We start from the raw sequence: 19,323 nt of genomic DNA on the forward strand, positions 1-19,323 counted from the left end.
GAATCATCAGATCTGATTCACACTCCAGGGAAGGTGTTATAGACTAATCTTGTCCATTGCAGTAGGATTTTTCACAATTATGACAGTCAGCTAGATTTTTATTATTTGTTCTATCTCACCAGAACAGTCAACATAAAGGACCTTATAATTTTTCTTTCCCTTTTCATTTCATTATTTTCAAGTTAAAAATAATCTCATGGGCAATGTATAAATATTATTTTTAATATTTATAACATTAACCATTTATAAATATAGAAAGCCATTTTACAAGGTTTGATTATATCAAAATTTGAAAATAGCATAATGCTGTTTTTAAGATTAACTCTGATATGCTTTAAAAGAAAAATAAAGCACTGACATATTTTATTCTTTTCTACTCTCTTTCCTTCAACTATTGTTCAGATAATTATACATCTGGATACTCTAGAATGTATAATTATAATAGCTTAAAATGTATTTCCTAAAATAAGGATATAAAGGAAGTGACTCAAAGTTTTTAAAAAGACCAAGTATGTACTCATTACCACTAGGATTGACATGATCCATGCTATTTATCTTTCAAAAAAATTTTTTAAAAAGTGAATCAAAACCATTAACAGACACTGATATTCTGGTTTGGTGCTTCTTTTTTTTAAATGTTTCTTTAAGAATATCCAACCATACTTACCCTTTCTTCAATCCTATTTAATAATTCAGATTGACCTGAATGACACCGAGTTATGGGAGCACAAGTGTTCATCTGGAGGGTTAAGTGCAATTGAACTTGGCCCAAAACAATCTGCTCAACTTCATTTTCATAAGGAAAACTGTCACTTTACTTCCAAAAACAAACGTTTAGCACAAAAGCCAGAATTTAAAAAAAAAAAATTAAAAGCCAATACGTCTTAACAGGAGCATTCACCTGTGCAGTGTATAACTGATGAAAGGCTTGTGAAGTTATGCAGCAACACCACTATTATTGGTATTAGCACCATAGTGGCTAAAATACTATTTTAACATAAGAAAACAAAGATAATTTGAAATGCTTCTCTATATTTTCTACTCTACTTCTTTTCTCATATTAGTATTTGTGGAAACACTACTATATAAACTTTATAATCACCAAATTAACAACTTTGTAAATAGAAAAAATAATATAAACATATTTGTTTTAATAATTAATAGATGTTATAAAAATATTTTCAAAAGTTCTCATCTTCATTTTACTGGAAAATTAATCCAGATATATTGGATGTATGAAAATATGTGATCCATGTGATATAATTAGTTCATATCGTCTTTAAAATCACACTGTTTAAACTGTAAAATATTAGCATATACAAGTTTGTCTAATTAAAGTTTTAAACATAAGCAAAATAAACATAAAATATAATAAAGTTACTTTCCTTCAGATTTCCTAAAAATAGATATTCTTGGAAACATAGTTCTATTACTGACTTGAAAACCATTCTAATTCTATTAAAATCTTTCATTACTGGCCAATTTCCCCCAATATTTTTTTAGAATTAAACCTTGTGTATCAATAATATAATACAAGATCAGTATCACTAAAGTATAAAATGAGTTTTAATGGCAATATTTTCATGTTTTCAAATACAAAATAATCTAATTCCTAATTCCAAATCACAGTACTGTGTTGGTGAATTATAGATAAAAGCATTGTTAGAGGTAGTATAAAAGAAAATACTAAAGAGGGAGGCTTTATTTTTTCCTGAGTGAAAATAACTTCATACTTAATTAAAGAAAATGAATAAAAGGCTATGAAAGCACAAGTTATGAGATAATGTTTACCTAATATCTGTCCAATGACTTGGAGAACCCCATCCAATCCAAGTGTTTTGATTAATTATAAATTATAGAAAATAGGATTTTAAAGGAAATACTAAAACATTATCCTGCAGTGCCAATTGGACATGGTTTTCACAGTGAACTTTGCATTAATTTTTAACTTATTTTATTTGAAACATTGGTATCAATGTGTGTCTCCTAACAAATAATTACTATTATTTTTAACAGGAATAGTCTATGGATTTTTACCTGTAGCGGGAATGGCTGTCTCAGTAGAATTACAGTTCTTGACTTGAAACTGGTTTAAAAATCATCAGCTCATATTGCAGCATTTGTAGCAATTAGATAAATACATTACTATTTAGACTTTGAGTTGGATTTCCAACTCTGCCAACTATGCATTTCCTTTCATATCCTCATTGATTGGAAAGCACCTTAAAAGAATCAACCTAGGTTCAAAAACAGCATTTTATTGCACTAAAGGATAACTTAATCTTGTTTTCTGAAACAGGGAAGTATAATTTTATTTACCATCCCATCAATACGAGTGTGAGACTTGAGATTTATAATTCTGCCTGATGGTCCCTTTAATTTATCTCTAGGGAGAAAAATACATTATTCAATAATTAGAGGAAATATTTAGTTTATTTCTTGAGATAGATTTTCTCTTATACTTTTGTTTGGAAAAAATAACCTTGTAATAAAATATATTATTATATTTTGTTTACTTAGGTTGCAAGAAACAATGAACTATTTAAATGAGAAACAATGAATGTACATTGCATTCTTTTAAAACCATGTAGCAGGGGCTAACAAGGAATCGACTGATAAACCATCTAGGTTTCTTCATTTTTTTAAATAAAGAAAATAATAGTACTTGGCAAAGAGGGTTGTTATGAGGATTAAATATATAAATATATATGAAAGTGGTAGAACAATGTCTGGCATAAAGTCAGAACTGAATAAATACTAGGTATTAGTAGTGGGGGTGGTATTAATTTGATGGTAGTAGGAGTTGTAGTAGAGGTAAAAATAGTAGAGGTGTTACAGTTCTTGGTGTTGGTGGTGGCTGTAATAGAAACAGATAGGACAGGGCTGCTAAAATATATAAAAATCACCACCACCATAGTAAATTTTGGCTGAATGCATTGGGTCAGGGGCAAATGCCAATCAATTTTCAATTACCCAACATTCAGCTACAGGAGGTTAAGAGTGATTGGCTGATTCACTGATTAATATGTGGTATGAAAATTCCCACCAGAAACATGGAGGTAATTGGGTTCTGAGTGAAATAGCTAATCACCTTTTCTTATTCTCCTTGAGGAAAAACAGGAAGAAGTCAAGTAGAAGAAACATTAAAAACTACATTGTTAGCCAATGAGTGTTTTTGGTTTGTTTTCATTTTTAATGTTTAGACTAGATATCAGACTGCTTCAAATTAATAGAATGGCTATCTTGTAGCGAGGAATCTATAAGGCATATAATGTGTTCTTCGGGAACAAAGTTTTTTAAAAAAGAAAAGGTGAAGTGTGCCTCTGTAAAAACAATCAAATTTTTTGTTTGATTTTTGTTTGTTATCCATTTGTTTAGTTTTCAAGAAGCACTGTGTTGCTTTAGTCATTTCTGATTTAGCGTTCCAGAAACTTGCTTTCAAAACTTGCTGTGTAATGATTATTGAAATTGTCTCAAATCAGCCTGTCGATCTTCATAACTTAAATCAGTGCTGCTTTGTATTGTTTTTATTGCTGATAATTACCAGCAGTAGTTCTTATTACTTTACTATTATTCTTCTATTAATTAGTCACATAATTATAATCTTAAATAGATGGAATATGAATTATTTTTATTTCCTTACTCTATTCCCATATCTCTCATATAATACATATCTCATAAATGAGCATGTTCTTTTGCATAATTAGAAAAAAACAATACATGATATATTTATATTGTGGTAGATACAAAAACATCCTATACTAGATACATTACAAACTGGATAGTTACATAAAAGAGAATATACTCTTTATTGTATATGTTGTAAAATATAATATTTATATTCAATAGTGCATTTCACTCTTTCAGAGGATGGCATATATTACACTTCCTGTATGCATGAATAATACTTACTAAATGTTGTATAACACTTAGTATATGTACTTCAAAATACTAGTAATTTTTTTCTAGAAATCTTAATTGCATTAATTATGCATTTTTCCCCCATTAAAGCAGTCAATGAAGCAAGCACTATAGTTACTGGAAGCCTTACAGAAAACTGCTCAGGAAGTAATTTTCCACCAAAAAAAAAAAAAAAAAGAACACAGAAAAACACATCCTGAGATCATATCACTGCTTCTATACAGAGATTCTCTAGTAATTTCATATAAAATATGTTATCTCCACCATCTGACCTGCTTTCATCCCAGAAGCAGGGTCTCCGGAAGAGCAGCCCCTGCTTTGACCCCACTGGGGTTAGAGCCACACTCTTGACCCTTCCTCCTGAATGTGCTCAGTTGTCAGTTTTGCCTCTCGCAGCTGTTGGATATTCCAGAGGATCAGATGGTCAGAATAGGTCTGCAATAGACCTATTAGCATCTCAATACAGCCGCTCAGTCCCCTTTATTACCAATTCACTCAAATTAATTAATTTTTAACTTTGTACTGCCTCAACTATTATAAATCAGGTTAGCCAGCGAGACAGAAAAGCACACTGAAACATGAAACTGTCTGTGGTTTAAGTCACAGAGGCTCAACCTATGCAATCTGTCACTTTGAAGATCAGAAAAAAGGTAAATTATCTTGGGCAGAGATTATTGAAAAATATTTTCTGATGAATTATGCTCCTTTCAAAAGGTCACAAAAGAGAAGAGCCATGGTGATAAATGTCTGTGATGTGTGTAGATCCTAAAACCCAAGTTTTGAGTTCAGAAAGGTTGGCTGATTTTAAAAAATGCTCCTATGAGTTTGCATTTACTTTATTTGAACCTAACAGTTTTTTGTAGTGTTAAAATATACACTGTACAAATAATGACTTTGAGTTTTTGACAGCACCTGTAACTTCATAACTTCCTAAAATGTAAGATAATAAAATATTTTTATTATTAATATTATATAAATTATTATTATTTTGTTGGCTTAGCTTTAATTTCCTTAAAGCAGAACTCTCTACAGGAGTGAATGGGCTGGACTGAAGAATCATCTAAATTATAAAACTGGTATTTTGAAATGTGGAAAGCAGTGAAATCACTGGCAAAATATCCCTCTGTGTTCCTTTCTCTTTACTTGAATTGGTCTCAGGAATAAAACTCACTGTAAGAAAGCATTTACTTTGAACAGTACAATCCTCTTTGAGTGAGGACTGATTGCTTTTGATATTCCATAATGCAATGTACAAAGTTATAGATATAGCACATGAGGCTTTCTTTTTGACTTTGAGCCACAAAATATAGAAAGACCAAAGATTAAAGGTGTTCAATCACTCCAGCATACTGTATAACTTCTTATGTCATATACTGCAGCAAGGAAATGTGGCCAAATTTAAGATGTATTTATACCATGGTGGGTAGGATTTTTTTTTTTTAACCTAATATAAACCTAGCTGTTTAAGACAGACTACAATTGGTTTCTGTTTCTGAGAATAATAAAGGGTAGATTCATAGCTACCAAATAACTCCTAGAAAATTTTCTTTCCCTCTCAAATATAATCAAGTCCATGGTGTAGTTTATTACAAACATTATAAATCAGTTTAATTTTAAATATTTGCAACTATTTTACAAGCACTTGGCATTTAAAGCTGTGGAAATGAAGTAAGTAATTTGTTGAGGTTAACAATGCAGTAAGGAAGAAAGATTAACTCCATATTTTAGACCACTCTTTCACATATTTTCTTGGGCAACACTGCTTCCCAAAACCTATATTGGTTACAGATAAACTGCCATAAATGACAACTATCAACATTTAAATAAACAGTAAAATGAAATACTTCCTAAAAAGAGGGTTGTTAAATTCAAGAATGGATTTCTTATGTTAGAACTGTAGTAAAAGAAGAATGGTTTTGTGACTCTGGTACTGGCTTGATTGTGGTTCTGACTGAAGGCAGAAGATACCAAAACTAATATTGAGATCTTTAGAAAAAATGCAATTATCAAGGTCAGAATTGGGTTCACATACCTCAGCAAGATTTCAAGCTACTTGCATAATGAAAAATGTTCTTAAGTTTCTCAATTCTCTATTGTTTTTATTGAGATTGTTATGCAAATTCTCTGTGTTGGTTCTTTGGCAGAGAAGGTTGAATCAATTGCCAAACTGAACAGAAATTGGCCTCACATTTCCATCTGGCTACCCCATGCTGTATAATCATCTCCCCTTAAAAATATACTTTTCTTCATACTAATGAATAGTAAACACCAGTTATTGAAACTGAATACTGTCGTTGCTGTTCTTTCAGGTGTCTCAGAAAGAAAAATCTTGCCTTGATTGTTTGATGTTAGCATGTTGAGAGCCAACTGATCTATTCTCCTAATAAAGAGTTTTAAGCCTGAAAATTAAATCTTTTTTTTTTAACATCTTTATGGAGTATAATTGCTTTACAATGGTGTGTTAGTTTTTCTGCTTTATAACAAAGTGAATCAGATATACATATACATATGTCCCCATATTTCTTCCCTCTTGGGTCTCCCTTCCTCCCTCCCTCCCTATCCCACCCCTCTAGGGGGTCACAAAGCACCGAGCTGATCTCCCTGTGCTATGCGGCTGCTTCCCACTAGCTATCTATTTTACGTTGGGTAGTGTGTATCTGTCCATGCCACTCTCTCACCTTGTCCCAGCTTACCCTTCCCCCTCCCCGTATCCTCAAGTCCTTTCTCTAGTAGGTCTGCATCTTTATTCCCGTCCTGTCCCTAGGTTCTTCATGACCTTTTTATTTTTTTCATTAGGTCCCATTTGTTTATTTTTCTTTTAATTTCCATTTCTCTAGGAGGTGGGTCAAAAAGGATCTTGCTGTGATTTATGTCATAGAGTGTCTGACTATGTTTTCCTCTAAGAGTTTTATACTGTCTCGCCTTACATTTAGATCTTTAAACCATTTTGAGTTTATTTTAGTGTATGGTGTTAGGGAGTGTTCTAATTTCATTCTTTTACATGTAGCTGTCCAGTTTTCCCAGCACCACTTACTGAAGAGGATGTCTTTTCTCCACTGTATATTCTTGCCTCCTTTGTCAAAGATAAGGTGACCATACGCATGTGGGTTTATCTCTGGGTTTTCTATCCTGTTCCATTGATCTATATTTCTGTTTTTGTGCCAGTACCATACTCTCTTGATTGCTGTAGCTTTGTAGTATAGTCTGAAGTCAGGGAGCCTGATTCCTCCAGCTCCGTTTTTCTTTCTCAAGATTGCTTTGGCTCTTCGGGGTCGTTTGTGTTTCCATACAAATTGTGAAATTTTTTGTTCTAGTTCTGTGAAAAATGCCAGTGGTGGTTTGATAGGGATTGCATTGAATCTGTAGATTGCTTTGGGTAGCATAGTCATTTTCACAATGCTGATTCTTCCAATCCAAGAACTTGGTATATCTCTCCATCTGTTTGTATCATCTTTAATTTCTTTCATTAGTGTCTTATAATTTTCTGCATACAGGTCTTTTGTCTCCTTAGGTAGGTTTATTGCTAGATATTTTATTCTTTTTGTTGCAGTGGTAAATGGGAGTGTTTCCTTAATTTCACTTTCAGATTCTTCATCATTAGTGTATAGGAATGCAAGAGATTTCTGTGCATTAATTTTGTATCCTGCTACTTTACCAAATTCATTGATTAGCTGTAGTAGTTTTCTGGTAGCATCTTTAGGATTCTCTATGTATAGTATCATGTCATCTGCAAACAGTGACAGCTTTACTTCTTCTTTTCCCATTTGGATTCCTTTTATTTCTTTTTCTTCTCTGATTGCTGTGGCTAAAACTTCCAAAACAGTGTTGAATAATAGCGGTGAGAGTGGGCAACCTCGTCTTCTTCCTGATCTTAGTGGAAATGGTTTCAGTTTTTCACCATTGAGGACGATGTTGGCTGTGGGATTGTCTATATGGTCTTTATATTTGAGTAAAGTTCCCTCTATGCCTACTTTCTGGAGGGTTTTGATCATAAATGGGTTTTGAATTTTGTCAAAAGCTTTCTCTGCATCTATTGAGATGATCATATGGTTTTTCTCCTTCAATTTGTTAATATGGTGTATCACATTGATTGATTTGCGTATATTGAAAATCCTTGCATTCCTGGGATAAATGCCACTTGATCATGGTGTATGATCCTTTGAATATGCTGTTGGATTCTGTTTGCTAGTATTTTGTTGAGGATTTTTGCATCTATGTTCATCAGTGTTATTGGTCTGTAGTTTTCCTTCTTTGTGACATCTTTGTCTGGTTTTGGTATCAGGGTGATGCTGGCCTCATAGAATGAGTTTGGGAGTGTTCCTCCCTCTGCTATATTTTGGAAGAGTTTGAGAAGGATAGGTGTTAGCTATTCTCTAAATGTTTGATAGAATTCGCCTGTGAAGCCATCTGGTCCTGGGCTTTTGTTTGTTGGAAGATTTTAAACCACAGTTTCAATTTCAGTGCTTGTGATTGGTCTGTTTATATTTTCTATTTCTTCCTGCTTCAGTCTTGGAAGGTTGTGCATTTCTAAGAATTTGTCCATTTCTTCCAGGTTGTCCATTTTATTGGCATATAGTTGCTTGTAGTAATCTCTCATGATCCTTTGCATTTCTGCAGTGTCACTTGTTACTTCTCCTTTTTCATTTCTAATTCTATTGATTTGAGTCTTCTCCCTTTTTTTCGTGATGAGTCTGGCTAATGGTTTATCAATTTTGTTTATCTTCTCAAAGAACCAGCTTTAGTTTTATTGATCTTTGCTATCGTTTCCTTCGTTTCTTTTTCATTTATTTATGATCTGACCTTTATGATTTCTTTCCTTCTGCTAACTTTGGGGTTTTTTTGTTCTTCTTTCTCTAACTGCTTTAGGTGTAAGGTTAGGTTGTTTATTTGAGATGTTTCTTGTTTCTTAAGGTAGGATTGTATTGCTATAAACTTCCCTCTTAGAACTGATTTTGCTGCATCCCATAGGTTTTGGGTCGTCGTGTTTTGTCATTTGTTTCTAGGTATTTTTTTATTTCTTCTTTGATTTATTCAGTGATCTCTTGGTTATTAAGTAGTGTATTGTTTAGTCTCCATGTGTTTGTATTTTTTACAGATTTTTTCCTGTAATTGATATCTAGTCTCATAGCGTTGTGGTTGGAAAAGATACTTGCTACTCTTTCAATTTTCTTAAATTTACCAAGGCTTGATTTGTGACCCAAGATATGATCTATCCTGGAGAATGTTCCATGAGCACTTGAGAAGAATGTGTATTCTGTTGTTTTTGGATGGACTGTCCCATAAGTATCAATTAAGTCCATCTTGTTTAATGTATCATTTAAAGCTTGTGTTTCCTTATTTATTTTCATTTTGGATGATCTGTCCATTGGTGAAAGTCAGGTGTTAAAGTCCCCTACTATGATTGTGTTATTGTCGATTCCTCCTTTTATGGCTGTTAGTATTTGCCTTATGTATTGAGGTGCTCCTATGTTGGGTGCATACATAGTTACAATTGTTATATCTTCTTCTTGGATTGATCCCTTGATCATTATGTAGTGTCATTTTTTGTCTCTTGTAATAGTCTTTGTTTTAAAGTCCATTTTGTCTGATATGAGAATTGATACTCCAGGTTTCTTTTGATTTCCATTTGCATGGAATATCTTCTTCTATCCCCTCACTTTCGGTCTGTATGTGTCCCTAGGTCTGACATGGGTCTCTTGTAGACAGCATATATACGAGTCTTGTTTTTGTATCCATTCAGCCAGTCTATGTCTTTTGGTTGGAGCATTTAATCCATTTACATTTAAGGTAATTATTGATATGTATGTTCCTATTACTATTTTCTTAATTGTTTTGGGTTTGTTATTGTAGGTCTTTTCCTTCTCTTGTGTTTCCTGCCTAGAGAAGTTCCTTTAGCATTTGTTGTAAAGCTGGTTTGGTGCTGCTCATTTCTCTTAGCTTTTGCTTGTCTGTAAACGTTTAAATTTTTCCATCAAATCTGAATGAGATCCTTGCTGGGTAGAGTAATCTTGGTTGTAGGTTTTTCTCCTTCATCACTTTAAATATGTCCTGCCACTCCCTCCTGGCTTGCAGAGTTTCTGCTGAAAGAACAGCTGTTAACCTTATGGGGATTCCCTTGTGTGTTATTTGTTGTTTTTCCCTTGCTGCTTTTAATATTTGTTCTTTGTATGTAATTTTTGATAGTTTGATTAATATGTGTCTTGGCGTGTTTTTCCTTGGATTTATCCTGTATGGGACTCTCTGTGCTTCCTGGACTTGATTAACTATTTCCTTTCCCATATTAGGGAAGTTTTCAACTATAATCTCTTCAAATATTTTTTCAGTCCCTTTCTTTTTCTCTTCTTCTTCTGGAACCCCTATAATTAGAATGTTGGTGCATTTAATGTTGTCCCAGAGGTCTCTGAGACTGTCCTCAGTTCTTTTCATTCTTTTTTCTTTATTCTGCTATGTGGTAGTTATTTCCACTATTTTATCTTCCAGGTCACGTATCCGTTCTTCTGCCTCAGTTATTCTGCTATTGATCCCTTCTAGAGAAATTTTAATTTCATTTATTGTGTTGTTCATCACTGTTTGTTTGCTCTTTAGTTCCTCTAGGTCCTTGTTAACCATTTCTTGTATTTTCTCCATTCTATTTCCAAGATTTTGGATCCTCTTTATTATCATTATTCTGAATTCTTTTTCAGGTAGACTGCCTATTTCCTCTTCATTTGTTAGGTCTGATGGGTTTTTGCCTTGCTCCTTCATCTGCTGTATGTTTGTCTGTCTTCTCATTTTGCTTAACTTACTGTGTTTGGGGTCTCCTTTTCGCAGGCTACAGGTTCGTAGTTCCCGTTGTTTTTGGTGTCTGTCCCCAGTGACTAAGGTTGGTTCAGTGGGTTGTGTTGGCTTCCTGGTGGAGGGGACTAGTGCCTGTGCTCTGGTGGATGAGGCTGGATCTTGTCTTTCTGGTGGGCAGGTCCACGTCTGGTGGTGTGTTTTGGGGTGTCTGTGGCCTTATTATGATTTTAGGCAGCCTCTCTGCTAATGGATGGGGTTGTGTTCCTGTGTTGCTAGTTGTTTGGCATAGGGTGTCCAGCACTGTAGCTTGCTGGTCATTGAGTGGAGCTGGGTCTTGGTTCTGAGATGGAGATCTCTGGGAGATTTTTGCCGTTTGATATTACGTGGAGCTGGGAGGTCTCTTGTGCACCAGTGTCCTGAACTTGTCTCTCCCACCTCAGAGGCACAGCCCTGACGTCTGGCTGGAGCACCAAGAGCATTTTGGGAGGTCTGAGGTCTTCTGTCAGCGTTCAGTAGGTGTTCTGTAGGAGTTGTTCCACATGTAGGTGTATTTCTGATGTATTTGTGGGGAGGAAGGTGATCTCCACATCTTACTCTTCCGCTGTCTTGAAGCTCCTCTTAAATCATTTTTATTCTAACATAAATCTTACAAACTACAAAACTGGTTAAGATTTAACTTAGCAGGCTGAAGTTACTCTTGTATACAAACAATAATCACCTACAACCAACTAAATTTTATATAAGTCCATTAAAGTCACAGGCAGAAAAGCTTAGAAAAAAAGTCAACCAAAATAAGATTTTGTGACAACTATGGTATCACTTTCAGAATTTATTTTTATTGGAACTGAGTTCATAAAATTAAATTAATATAATTCTTGCTTTATGAAAACCTTTTAAAACTGGCTTATGTATGGTCATCATTTACATATTTATGTATTAGCTTATTTATTCATTCATTTGAATACATGAAAGCATGTATTCATTCATTCGTTTTTTTGATTATAATAATATAATAAGTATTTATAAATCAGGCATCCAGGATATGAACTTTTCTTATACTTGTTTACTTATATGGGCTTAATTTCATAAATATTTTTAACACTGTAAAATTTTTATTCTCTTTAACTTTGTAATATAGGGTTATTGTGACAGATGCAACTTTAGGAACTTACCTGTCACTCAATATTATATTGTTATGATTCATACACAGGTTTATATCATTATTTTTCATTAATTTGATTGATGTATAATATTCTGTTGTGTGAATGTACTATAGATTAGTCATCCATTCTCTTTTTAATGAAATTTAGATTATTTCCAGGTCTTATGTAGTTTGAACAGTGCTTCATGAAAATATATCTTGCTGAATATAAACAAGAGTTTTTCCTGGGTATGAATCTAGGAGAATGGCTTAGTTTATTTTTTGTAATAATGCTAAGCTATTTCTCAAAGTAGTTAAAACATTTAAATTCTCACAAGTTATATTATATTTAGACTAGAAGCTGTGAAACCTCATGTTCTCCAACACCAGAAATATTTGATTTAAATATATACATATTTCCAACTAAATAGTTAAAATGGTAACTCATTACCTTCTTGACTTGCATTTCTCTGATCATTAATGATATCGAACATTTGTCCTATGTTTATTGAACATATATGTTTGCTTTTGGGAAAATGTCAGTTTATGACTTTTGCTCACTTTTCTATTCATAGTTATTTATTAATACATAGAATTTTTTATATATTACTAATACATATATTTTTAGTTATAAGTGTTGAGAAAAATTCTCCATTTGAAACTTGTTTTACTCTCTTAAAATGTATTCTGATAAGCTACATTTCTTAATTTTAATATAAATAAAAATTTAGTGCTAAGAATTTATCAAGGTTTCAAAAAGAAAGAGGATAAACTTTATTAAAATGTATTCAAGAAGTATTAATAAATGTATAGATATACCATGTTCATGGATAAGAATAATATATTGAAAATAAATCATTTTTTCCTAAGTTTATCTTCAGTTTTAGAAATTCCAATAAAAACCACACAGGAATTTTCATAGCATTTAATAAAATGGTTCTTAAATGTGTATGAAAACACAAAAATAAACTCAAAATGGATTAAAGACCTAAATGTAAGGCCAGACACTATCAAACTCTTAGAGGAAAACATAGGCAGAACACTCTATGACATAAATCACAGCAAGATCCTTTTTGACCCACCTCCTAGAGAAATGGAAATAAAAACAAAAATAAACAAATGGGACCTAATGAAACTTAAAAGCTTTTGCACAGAAAAGGAAACCATAAACAAGACGAAAAGATATCCCTCAGAATGGGAGAAAATATTTGCAAATGAAGCAACTGACAAAGGATTAATCTCCCAAATTTACAAGCAGCTCATGAAGCTCAATATCAAAAAAACAAACAACCAAATCTAAAAATGAGCAGAAGACCTAAATATACATTTCTCCAAAGAAGATATACAGATTGCCAACAAACACATGAAAGGATGCTCAACATCACTAATCATTAGAGAAATGCAAATCATAACTACAATGAGGTATCACCTCACACCACTCAGAATGGCCATCATCAAAAAATCTACAAACAATAAATTCTGGAGAGGGTGTGGAGAAAAGGGAACTCTCTTGCACTGTTGGCGGGAATGTAAGTTGATACAGCCACTATGGAGAACAGTATGGAGGTTCCTTAAAAAACTAAAGAGAGAATTACCATATGACCCAGCCATCTCACTACTGGGCATATATCCTGAGAAAACCATAATTCCAAAAGAGACATGTACCACAATGTTTATTGCAACATTATTTACAATAGCCAGGGCATGGAAGCAACCTAAGTGTCCATCGATAGATGAATGGATAAAGAAGATGTGGTACATATGTACAATGGAATATTACTCAGCCATAAAAAGAAACAAAATTGTGTTATTTGTAGTGAAGTGGATGCACTTCAAGTGTGTCATACAGAGTGAAGTAAGTCAGAAAGAGAAAAACAAATATAGTATGCTAACACATATATATGGAATCTAAGGGAAAAAAAAAAGTCATGAAGAACCTAGTGGCAAGACGGGAATAAGACACAGACCTACTAGAGAATGGACTTGAGGATATGGGGAGGGGGAAGGGTAAGATGTGACAAAGAGAGAGAGTGGCATGGACATATATACACTACCAAATGTAAAGTAGATAGCTAGTGGGAAGCAACCGCATAGCACAGGGAGATCAGCCCTGTGCTTTGTGACCACCTAGAGGTGTGGGATAGGGAGGGCGGGAGGGAGGGAGATGCACGAGGGAAGAGATATGGGAACATATGTATATATATAACTGATTCACTTTGTTATAAAGCAGAAACTAACACACCATGTAAAGCAATTATACTCCAATAAAGATGTTAAAAAAAAATGTGTATGAAAGAACAAAGGGCAAAGATTGTCAGTAATAATTAAGGGTAAGAAGGAGAGACTTGCCCTTTCATATATCAGGACTTATTATGAAGCTATAGTAATTAAGAACCTGAAGTATTCACAGAGGGGTAAAAATGTTTAAGTAAAATAAGTTTGAGTTTAGGCTTAAATCTCCATTTTGTCACTAAAAGTCATTTTGCTTTGTCCCTTTGAATGTAAAAACTTTGTTCAAAAAAAGAGTACACTCGTTATGAATATTTTTGTATTCTACAAAGCTATCAGTGAGTATCAGGAGAGCATTTATCTTGAAAACAATCCAGCCAAATCCCATCCCACCACTATAGCATGGCAAAAAGCTTCATTATTTTCTAATTCAAGTATACTACTGAAATTCACCTCTAGAAGTAATTAATAGCCTCATTACCAAGGAAGAAAGTGGGAAGTTTTATTGGTCCATATATGTCGAATCATAACTAACCAAAATTACCTTACAAAGTTGACAGAAAATAAACAATGAAATATAAATGAAATCCCTTCACAAAGATTGAATTGTGGTACATTACTGTGTAGTTTAAATAATTACTTTTTTCTACATTATTCTATAGAGCTTTACAAGATTTTGTTGATTAAAATACATGAAAACAGCTGTCCCTTGGAAAATTTATAACATCAAAATTTAATGTCAGTGTCAGTATAAATCAAATTCTCTTTTCTGTTGATATGAAGATTTTATAGAATTACTTCATTAATATTATATTTATTCCATTTTTATTCCGGTTTATATAGCATCATTATTACTCTATAAAGTTACATTTAAATTGATCTTTCATTTCATATCAAGTCAAAATGGCAATTTTTTTTCACTTTTATGGCAAAATTTGTTAAATTCCTACACCATAACCCTTGCCTTTGGTTTATCTGAGAAGTAAAACTCTTAAAACTATAGCTATGGAGTTTTGCCACTCAAATTTGTGCCATCTTATAAGAAGCTTCTTTCTACTATTCTACCTTCCCTCTTAATCCCATCTCAATTGCAAGCCCCCAAATGTCATAGTTTTTCTGCCTGTACAAAAGATAAAAGAATAGAAAAACCCATGTCACTTCAATTATGGCAACAGTAATGTATTTAGTTTATATGTGTCTCATACAGGCCTGGTCTCCTGAAAACACCTACCTGAGCTAGGAAAAAAATAGACATCTCACTAAAAAGAAAATAAAGTGAAACTTAAGTTCCTCTAATTGATTATGTCTATTTATTGATTATTTTAAAATAGTAAATTATCATTACAGAGAACTTCAAAAATGTCACATTGTAACTGAGCAGGACCCTTTGGGGCCCTCCTGGGACAGGCCTTCCCCCATATCCTCTGCTTTAGCTCCTCTCTGAAGTACCTAGATAACAGTATTTGATGCACATTTCCTGAGTTGTTTTACAGATGTAAACAACCCCCCTCCTCCAATGGAAGATGTTAACTACTTGATGACCATGACCACATAGCCCCAAGCTTCCTGGAGCCTAAGGACTGATAAAGTTAACCTCTGTGACACCACTCTGTTCCCTCACCATCAGCCAATCAGAGAACTTTGCACAAGCTGATAAAATACACTGCAACCACCCGCCTCACCTGGCTTGTAAAAATGCTTTGTTGAAACCCTTCGAGGAGCTCGGGGCTTTTAGGGCATGAGCCACCCATCTCCTTCAATGGCCCTGCAATAAACCTTTCTCTGATCCAAACTCTGACATTTCAGTTTGTTTGGCCTCACTGTGCGTCAGGCACACGAACTTGTGCTAACAACCTACCACAGAGTTTCTCCATAACAATATATGTATAAAAACATAAATGATTTCACTAATAAGCTTTTAAAAATTAATAGGACATTGAAATCCTGGCATAAATTATCAAACATTTTTTTCATGCTTGTCTGTTTTAACCTATAAATCATTCATCATATTGAGGGCCAAGCTAGGCTACAGGTATAGCTAACTCTACAGCTCACTGATTCCACAGACACCCCCTGAAAAACAGCTGGACAGGGAACCATTCCTTTGATGGTTCTTGCCAACAGAGAATCAATCTCTCTGGAGCAGAGAATAGGTGGCTCACATTCCAGCTATGATTTTAAATAAATATGCATTTCAAAAGCAGCTCAGTCATCACTACTTTATTTTTCTGCTTTAGGGAATATCTATTTGATTACATTTGACTCCAGATTGAAAAGACATCCGATACATTGCTTCAATGACACATGCAATTCCTTTAAATATTAGTGACAAAATGAACTTAAGGATCTAAAAATAAATGAATTATTCTCATTATTCCCAACCTAAGCAGCCTCAAGCAATCTTAACATCTTTGCACAATGGAAAATGTAATTGAAAGTCTATGAGAGAAAAATTCCCTTAAGTTAACTTTTTTCCTTCTCTAGCTGACAAACTCCAAAGTGCCTTCATTTATCTTAGTTATGCCTTTCACTGTTTCCCTCAGAGAGAGGTAGCATGACACTCTAGTCTCCAGTTAACACAAGACCTGTAGCCAACTCTAACTGAGGAGCCAGTATAATTTTCACTCTCTGCTTTCTGTCTTCAAGCCAACTGCAATTCAGCACATGAGAAAAAATAACAGCCGGTGCAAAGTTCTTAGGGTCTGGCCCAGCAGGGGAAGTACAAGCAAAAAGTCATGTCAACAACAATAACAATGAAAACATTTTTTAAAGCTCTGATATTATGAATAGCCTCAGTACCAAAGGCAAGACCTGCTGTTCATGCCTTAACAACAGAGCAAAAAGAGCAGACATCCTCATTTACACGTGCTAGTTCAATACCAAAGACAGAAAAGTAGGGAAGACAATGTAGGTTTTAGGGGAAGCATTGCAGTTAGGTTGATAGCATTGTTGCTGCATCTATTACACTAAAATAAATGCTACCAATAAATGAGAACATCCATTTTCTCATTTTAATATTTTCTGTTCTCTAAAGTGTTCATCTTCAGCTATGATAGAGTAAGTGAACAATATGGAAGAAAAAGAGTGTCGCCCACCACCTGGTTCTATAAGGACTGAGTCATTAGCTACCGCAGTTCCTAAGACACAGTATACCCTGAAAGGAATTCAGGGAGAAGATCAGAAATAAGGCACTCTGTACTCTGAGAAAACAGGACAAATAGGTTCTTTTTTTGCTTCCTTTTTTTTAAAATTAATTTTTATTGGAGTATAGTTGATTTACAATGTTGTGTTAGTTTCTGCTGTACAGCCAAGTGAATCAGTTATACATATACATATATCCACACTTCTTTAGGTTCTTTTCCCATATAGGTCATTACAGAGTATTGAATAGAGGTCCCTGTGCTATACAGTAGGTCCTTATTAGTTATCTATTTAAATATAGTAACGTGTATATGTCAATCTCAATCTCCCAATTTATCCCTCCCACCTCTCCCCCCTTGGTAACCATAAGTTTGTCTTCCACATCTGTGACTCTATTTCTGTTTTGTAAATAAGTTCATTTGGACCATTTTTTTAGATTCCACATATAAGCGATATCATATGATAATTTGTCTTTCTCTCTCTGACTTAGAAATATTTCAGGAGAAACTTTTTATGAAACTGGATTCTTGCATATTCCCATACTTAGAAAAGCAGTAAAATCATTAATTAAGATATCTGTTCCTTGTGACTAGCAGTAACCGTCTACTGAGATGAGATGTATGCTTGATTGAATTAGCCCTTCACCAAAATCACTGGCTTCTCTCCCTACCTCTTCAGAGCAGTTCCTCAGAGCTATCTGAGAGGCTGTCTCCCAGGCTATAGTCTTCAGTAAGTCCCCAAATAAAACTGAAACTCACAGCTTTCACATAGTGCACTTATTTTTTCAAATCAACAACGACTTGACAAATATCCAGGACAAAAATTATTCTGCTCTTAAATCTTAATCATTTTGTTAACTTAGGTGTCACTGTATCTATGTAAGATAAATATGTAGACATGGAATATCTGCAATCTTTCATATCAGGATAAATTACTATATTTTAGGAAAATCTAAACTTGACTATCCTTGGATATAAAATAGGGTTCATTTTCTCACACCCTGAAAAGGCAACTTTCCTCATGTATATTGAATTCAGGTACAGAGATAAAAGAAAACTGACAGCTATGAGCCAGTAAAATTGAAAGTTCATTCTGTCTACTATTTGTCTACATTTGATACAAAAAGTGACCTGAATGAAAGATAGGCAAATAGTTATATATCCTGGAGTATAGGATTAAAAGAAAAAGTCACATTCATTTTGAGTCTGTGTTTAAAATTAATTACAGAGCACTTCAATTTCCTCTTGGCTACTTGAGTCTTCTCAAGTTTTAAGAGACCATTTTGTGTAACACAGAGTAATATTAATTGTATTCCATTATTTAATCTGGCATAAAATTGGGAAATGGCTTCTATGCCTATATTACATTATTTAAAATGTTATCTTTCCCCACTAGTCCTAGAAATTTCCCATTAAACTAAAATTTAAACATACCTCCAGAAGAGGGTGCATTTGTACTTCTTTACATTAAACCTATCCATATCAAACATGCCATTTTTCCCCTCAAAATTATTTGAAGCCTCAGACCCCTTTCCCTTTCCAACATAAATTTGTACTTCAAGCTTTTCACTAATCTAGCCTGCCCCACCCAATCTGACCCATCTGATCAGACACATCTGTCACACTACCTGCTGTTTCCACATCTGACCTCCTGATTCTCCCAGCAGCAAAGCTTTCTCAGATCTGTCAACCTGGCCAGAAACGGGTATTCCTTGCCCAACCACCAGATTTTGGCTTTCCATTTTTTTTATATGTATATTTGAGTTAAACTTCTTTAAGAAAATTGTTTTATAAGTAAAAGTAGACATGTGTCATTTTAGTCTCTAAAGTCTTACAATACTATGGCCCATGGACCAGCATCATTCATATAATGTAACGCTTACTAGCAATGACGAATCTCAGGCCCCACCCAAGACTACAGACTCAGAATCTGCATATTTAACAAGATCTCCAGGTGATCCATATGCACATTAACATTTGAAAAGCACTTTCAATATTGCCAAAAACACAAACAAATGATAACAGCAACAACGTCACAACTAGTAGCTAGAAGTGAGGGAGGAAGGGAGAGGAAGGGTAAAAGTGAATGTCAAACAAACTGCATTCATTCTGAGT

At 33.9% G+C, this 19,323-nt stretch overlaps 1 protein-coding gene across 3 annotated transcripts in view; it reads right to left on the bottom strand.

Annotated features, from left to right (window-relative positions):
* EPHA3 (EPH receptor A3) overlaps positions 1–19,323 on the bottom strand; it is a 377,074-nt gene that overhangs the window by 224,640 nt on the left and 133,111 nt on the right. The window lies entirely within an intron of this gene.

The sequence above is a fragment of the Balaenoptera physalus genome (assembly GCF_965194825.1).
Source record: "Balaenoptera physalus genome assembly, chromosome: 4".
Taxonomy (NCBI): Eukaryota; Metazoa; Chordata; class Mammalia; order Artiodactyla; family Balaenopteridae; genus Balaenoptera; species Balaenoptera physalus.